Below are 7,500 nucleotides of genomic sequence, written 5' to 3' on the forward strand. Positions count from 1 at the left end.
AAAGAATAAAAGAATATACATATATTTATACACACATGCATATATGTATGTATGTATGTATGTATGTATGTAGTATGTATGTATGGATGGATGGATGGATGGATGGATGGATGGATGTAATCGCAGAGTCAGAAACATCGGAAACAATAGCAACAGTACGTCCATACGCATGCTCATATACATGCAACTAAATCACAATCTCTAAAGATCATACTTCTTCAAATATCGAAATAGTGAATTCTTTCTCGCTCTACCAAGATTGCATCTAGCTTCGCTTACACACACACACACTCTTTCTCTCACTGACTGTCTGTCATCCTCTTCTCTCACACTTGCATATCCGTGCCTTCTCGCTTTGCTCCCAAGAAACGTTTAGGGGTAGCACTGGTAAGAAATACAAGAATAAATAGCACATACAAGAACTAATAAGTGGCAAGAGAAAAATACTACTACTACTACTACTATTAACAATGATAATAATAATAATAATAAAAGGTAAGGAGTGTAAGTATTAAATTACCAAGGTTATTCTTAGAAGAAGTACGCCCTTACATTTATTTATTATTCGGGTTTTCTTCTTCTTTTTGTTACTTGCTTACTATCTTAAATCATTCCTCTCTTAGAAGTAGCTTCTGGTGCAACGTAAGGTCTGTTATAGTGGCAGAATCGTCTCAAATACAGGTAGGAGACAAACAACACAAAACAAAACACAGAGCTGGCTTTCAATACAGTTACCAGAGAGGACAGAGGTAAAGATTAGAGGACAATATTTTTCATTTTCGATATTTGTATATATGTATACGTGTGTGCGTGTGTGTGTCTGAGTGTGTTTATGTATTTATTCATAAGTGTATCTAGGTACATTTGTATGTATAAATGTATGTGTGTATATATGTATGAATGTGTGTGTGTGTGTATTACACACATTCGTGTATGTGTATGTACACACACACATACACACACACATATATATATACAGATATACATACACATACATGCACAAGTTCACATATGTATGTATATAAACATGTATATATATGTATGTATACATGCATATGCTCATATATCATTTGTATTATATATATATATATATATATATATATATATATATATATATATATATATATATACATACACAAACATATGTACACATTCACATGTATGTATATAAACATATATATAGAAACATATACATACACTCATATAAATATTCATATACACAAACACAGATATATACATACCTACAAGTACATATTTTGAAGTGTATATCTATATCTATATATGCATATTATATACAGTATACACATGTGTATGTACAAACATATTTTTTATATATTTGCATATATATATATTGAATATATGTATACACACACACACATGCACGCGCACACACACACATACACACGCACATATATACATTCGTGCATGCATACATACACAGACATGTACGTATATATGTACTATATGTAATTGTATATATATTTAAATGTATACTGTATATGTACACATACACATGTATATATATATATATATATATATATATATATATATATATATACATTCACACACACACACACTTATTAACATTGTTGACAATCTCTGCGTACTTCACAATCCGAAACATTTCCATTGTTACTTAACCACATTCTTGAAGTGTGAGCGAGTGTGTGTGTTACTGTGTGTGTGACTGTGTGTGTTACTGTGTGTGTGACTGTGTGTGTTACTGTGTGTGTGACTGTGTGTGTGCGAGCACACGCTGATGCCTTATTTTTATGTATGCCTACATGTAGTAGGAGGTTGTTTTCATATTAGGACTATATGTGTGTGTTTGTGTGTGTGTGTGCGCGTAGGTGTGTAGGTGTGTGTATATATATCTATGTATGATGTATATATATATGTATATATATATATATATATATATATATATATATATATATATATATATATACATACATATATTTACACACACACACACACACACACACACACACACAGACACATATATATATATATATATATATATATATATATATATATATATATATATATATATATATATATATATATATATATATATAAATATATATATATATATATATACATATATATACACGGGGATGGGGCTGAAAAGTTCCTGGCTTTAAGGGTGTCGCGAAAGGCCTGGCTGGAGGCCCAACCTTGCGAGCTTTTTCATAGGGCTTAGAAAACCCGAAGGACCGCTGCAATAAGTGCGTGAATCTGAGGGGAATATGCTGAATAAAATCATAAGTAATTGATCCTCCCGTTTTTACTTTACCCAAAACCAGGAACTTTTCAGCACTCCCGCGTGTGTTGTGCGTATATATATATATATATATATATTTATATATATATGCGAGTAAAAATAAATACAAAAAAAGGGGGTTTTGTATGATTGTGTATAGAGGAATATATTATTTTGTTTAAAAGAGTTCCAACCCTGTCTGTTTTTTATGTTTTATTTATATTCCTGCAAAACCAATGTGGGATATAGAATATGGAATATACAATATATAATATAATATACAATATATAATATAAAATAAAAATGGATGGTACTATGAAATAAAGTACTGAATGTCATATTGAATATATGGAATATGTCTTATTGAATAGATGAAATATTGAGTGTTCAATATAAAGGATTATATATATATATGTATGTATGTATGTGTGTGTGTGTGTGTGTGTGTGTGTGTGTGTGTGTATTGTTTTAAAGAACAATCTACGTGTGCGGTATGGCAATATTATCGGCGAATCGTGTCTGTAAACTAGTTCGATTACCTCCATGGCCTGTTCGTTTTCTGCAAGAATTGCTCAGGGTGAAATATGCGAACACCAAAATCTCAATAGCCAACCACCTGTCTCTTTTGTTTCTGTCGCAGTAATTCTTCCCCTCCGCCCTCTCTGTCGCTCTCTCTTACTTCTTTCAACCTCTTTCGCATTCTTTTCTCTCTTACCATTAGTCTTTATTTATTTGTTTGTCTGTTTCTTTTTTCTCTCCACCTCTCTCATGCTCTCTTTCTTTCTTTCTTTATTTCTTTCTTTCTTTCTTTCTTTCTTTCCTTTCCTTTCCTTTCCTGGTCTGTGTTTGTCTGTTTGTCCGCCCGTCCGCTTGTCTCTCAGTCTGTCTGCTTGTCTGTCAGTCAGTCTCTCTCTCTCTCTCTCTCTCTCTGTCTCTCTCTCTCTCTCTCTCTCTCTCTCAACACATACAAGCCCACATAACGCAATTCGATTCGTGCATAGATACATACATACATACATACATACACACACATACATGGCGATATCACCTCCAAAACTAAAAAAACGATAAATTTACTATCAAAATTATCTAGTTTCAATATCACACGTACACACACATGCATACACACACACACACACACACACACACACACACACACACACACACACACACACACACACACGCACACAGAGTCTAGCGGTGGTTTAACCTTCGCTATGTCCTGTGCATATGAACTTACTCCAGCACTCTCTGTAAACCTTGGGAGGGCTCGTATCTTTTTCTGCTGCCGTTAAGTAGGTTACTGGACTGGACTGGACTGGACTGGATTGGGGGAGATTACTGGAGTGATTCCCTGTTGTCTTCACCAGGCAGGTGGTAGTTGAACTTAGAATGTAGAGAGCCATATGGTATTCCATAAAAGCAATTTTGCCGACGTGCCAGCGATTCCGCTACTCACCTACTCGCACAGGCAACGTGAAATGGAGTGCTTTGCTTAAGAATGCAACGCGTCATTTGGTCTGGGAATCGAATCCACGATCTGGCGATTCTGAGAGTAACACCCTAACCATTAGGTCACGCGCCTCCTCCCGCCATCCACATGTATATCTGAGTGTATACACAAGATGTAGACAAATATAGTTACGTCAAATACACACAACATATCTTCTTAATTTATTAAATTTATCTCCGTTTCTAGAGTGAGTCACAATTATTAAACAACAATGGATACTAGCTCCATATGAGCTGAGGAGATTATCTCAAGAATTAAGAATTCTCCAAAGTTGACTTACCCTGAAAGGAAAGGACTGGCTTCTTGTCAGGCGATAAAGGGACAGCCGTGGATTCGTGTTTTTGCTTCAACAGGCACCATTGGCACAAGTGTCCTACCTTTATCTTCTGTAGCCAAGGGCCTTCGTTATATACAAAAACTGTAGAACTCATTTATGGCCAACACACACACACACACACACACACACGTATGTATGTATGTATGTATGTATGTATGTCATTATTCAGTTTTATTTCAAGATTTCTTGCCAATAGAGAGAGAGAGAGGGAGAGAGAGAGAGAGAGAGAGAGAGAGAGAGAGAGAGAGAGAGAGAGAGAGAGCCGGTTTCTAACCTAGATCCAAGGCTCGTTCACTGGAATTTCAACTACAACAGGGTATTTTTGAATGTATGTATGTATGCATGTATGTAGGTATATGTGCAGATTTGTATGTTTTACTTTATGTATATATTGTCATGCATATAGTTACATATCTGTAACTATATTTGTATAAATCTCTAACCTTTTTCAACTGTATATATGTATGTATATACAGTATGTATACATACATACATACTTATATGTATGTATGTATGTATGTATGAATGTATGTTTGTATGTATGTATGTATAAAAGGAGCTGCTGATTTACTCAGTCGCTGCTCAGTTTCCCACTTTATGCATATGTCGACAGAAACTGTAAGTAGCTATGTGTGCATATGTGTGTGCGCGCGCGCCAGAGTGCTGTGTACTATTGTGTGTTTCTGATTGATGACATATGGAGGTGGTTAAGAGATAACACCTGTATATAATTATATTCAATTTGTCTAATGTATTTCTCTAATGCTGCACAGTTTTACTGTACAGCACTACTCCTACTTATTTCTTGTACATCATAGAACTTTATACCCATTCACTATACTGTTATATACCCAATCACTGTATATATCTGCACTCAATTACTATGCATCATATACAACCACTATATATCACACTGCTCCATATCTAACCAGAAAAAACAGATTGCAAACCAAATAAAAGTGTCTTTACGTGGTCGCTCGATTTGCTTGAGATAGCAGCCAAATCTCCCACAAATCACATTGCGTAGTCTTGGGGAAGAATCACATTAATTATGTAATCTTGGGTTCTTTGCACTTAGGAGGAAAATGAAAAAAAAATAAAATAAAGCGGACGGTCACGTCTGAAATACTTTTGATCTTAAATCTGTCTGATCAGGTTTGGCCCTAGGCTAAACTTCAACGACGAGTCCAAACAACTGTGTAAAATTAATCGTAGAAATTGCATGGATTGTTCTAAGCATAGAAGACCCACAAACACAGGGGTACAACCCCTTTCTTCATATGTATGTATGTATGTATGTATGTATATGGGAGAATGTACGAAAAACAACAACAGACGAGGACAGGTGGTGTAAACAACAAAAGGATGTATTAGTATGACGCTCGGGAATACGGAATGTCTTTAACGTTTCGAGCTACGCTCTTCAACAGAAAGAATACGGAGACAAGGAGAAAAACACGGAGAAAAAAAATTGAATAGTGTTCGGTCAACGGTCAGTCATAGCTATGGCTGACCGGAAGTTAGAAATTTTACACAGGAGAGCTAAGAAAAGGGGGAGATAACAAAAGGGGGAGAAAGAACGGTGATCGAAGAACGAGGGGCTGTGTTTGTGAGAGATAGAATGCTGGTGATCTTGACGTATGCATGTGTGAAAATGGGGAGGGGAGAAAGGAGTTGGTCAGTTGTAGTGTGTGCGTGGTGTGATGTGAGGGTGCTGGGAGGTGGTTGGTTGAGTTGAGAATCAGAAGAGTCACTTAACACATTTTGTAGGAGTTCTATTATTATTATTATTATTATTATTATTATTATTATTATTATTATTATTATTATTATTATTATTATTATTATTATTATTATATTATCATATTATTATTAAAAACAGTTTGACTCGGCTCCATGCGATTTAAAGTTTCGAAGGCATATTCCAGAAATTTTAAGTCGTATGGAACCGAATGGCAGTACCAGACAGTAGCTTTCGTGGCTTCTGATCTTAATTGATTGGAAGTGCTATCATGTACATTGTTTAGTCTTGGTATAAAATATGGGCTACAGCAAATATTCTGCTCAATACCACAGATTTGCTTATCAGTTGTTTGACCGTAACCTGTTGAGCATGTCCCTTTGTGGCTGACGATATGTGCATCGCTGATCATGAGCAGAAGTAGTTGGGGAGCATCATAGTCATGTGTTGAGAGGAATTCTTTGAGGTTTGAATAATTCATCTCTGGAAACATGGGTGTTTCGTTCAACAGCCTTAAACGACTCTTATTCGGGGACCTTTTGAGCGGGATGGGCTACGCGACCTGAAAAAAATTCTAGCTGGGTCCCATCTGCAAGCTCTTGCGCTGTATATTTTGATATATGCTTAGCGGTATTTCGTCTGTCTTTACGTTCTGAGTTCAAATTCCGCCGTGGTCGACTTTGCCTTTCATCCTCTCGGGGTCGATAAATTAAGTACCAGTTGCGTACTGAGGTCGACCTAATCGACTGGCCCCCTCCCTTAAAATTTCGGGCCTTGTGCCTAGAGTAGAAGAGAATATTTAAAGGCGACAAGCTGGCAGAAATGTTAGCACACCCGGCGCAATACTTAACGGTATTTCGTCTGTCTTTACGTTCTGAGTTCAAATTCCGCCGAGGTCAACTCTGCCTTTCATCGTCTCGGGGTCGATAAATTAAGTACCAGTTGCGTACTGGGGTCGATCTAATCGATTGACCCCCTCCTCCAAAACTTCGGGCTTTGTGCCTAGAGTAGAAAAGAGATTCTGTTTGTCTTGGTGGCTGTTTGACAGAGGCATCAAAATGCCAGACATATTGCACAAGGTTGTGTGCCTTTTATCATCTTTCGTTTCCATTTCAAATATTAGCGATATTTCAACACGACATTTTATCCTATCGAAGTCAAATGTATAAGTTCCAAAGTAGCCACTAAATTCTGGTGTCGATTACATTGACATCGACGTTCCACTTGCAAACGATGGTCATGTGCCAAAGTATGGAACCCCCTACCTACCTACCTACCTACCTACCTACCTACCTACCTACCTACCACCACCACCACCACCACCACCACTATCACCACAACTACATGCATCAATCATCATCATCATCATCATCATCCTCGTAGTCATAGTGATCCTCCTCCTCCTCGCCTTCTTCTCTTCCTGCTTCTCTTCTCGCCATTTCGTCGTCGTCGTCGTCGTCGTCGTCGTCGTCGTCGTCGTCGTAGTCATCGTTGTTGACGTCATCATCATCATTATCATCGTCAACGTCGTTATCATCATCATCATCATCATCAGCAGCAGCAGCAGCAGCAGCAACATTATGTTTTCAAGTTTCATGTCAGTGACGACTGCATTACCAGATGCACATGTGGGCTCTCGAGATGCA

The 7,500-nt window shown here is 37.0% G+C and overlaps 1 protein-coding gene across 4 annotated transcripts in view; it reads left to right on the forward strand.

Moving 5' to 3' along the window:
• The first annotated feature begins 610 nt into the window (after positions 1-610).
• LOC106882558 (uncharacterized) overlaps positions 611-7,500 on the forward strand; it is a 213,305-nt gene continuing 206,415 nt past the window's right edge. For all 4 annotated transcript variants that reach the window (XR_008264440.2, XR_016242235.1, XM_052968894.2 and 1 more), the window contains exon 1: positions 611-749. The gene's annotated coding sequence lies outside the window, so the exon portion shown is untranslated. The remainder of the gene's footprint in view (positions 750-7,500) is intronic.

This window comes from Octopus bimaculoides, chromosome 6 (assembly GCF_046866305.1).
Source record: "Octopus bimaculoides isolate indiv1 chromosome 6, ASM4686630v1, whole genome shotgun sequence".
NCBI lineage: Eukaryota > Metazoa > Mollusca > Cephalopoda > Octopoda > Octopodidae > Octopus > Octopus bimaculoides.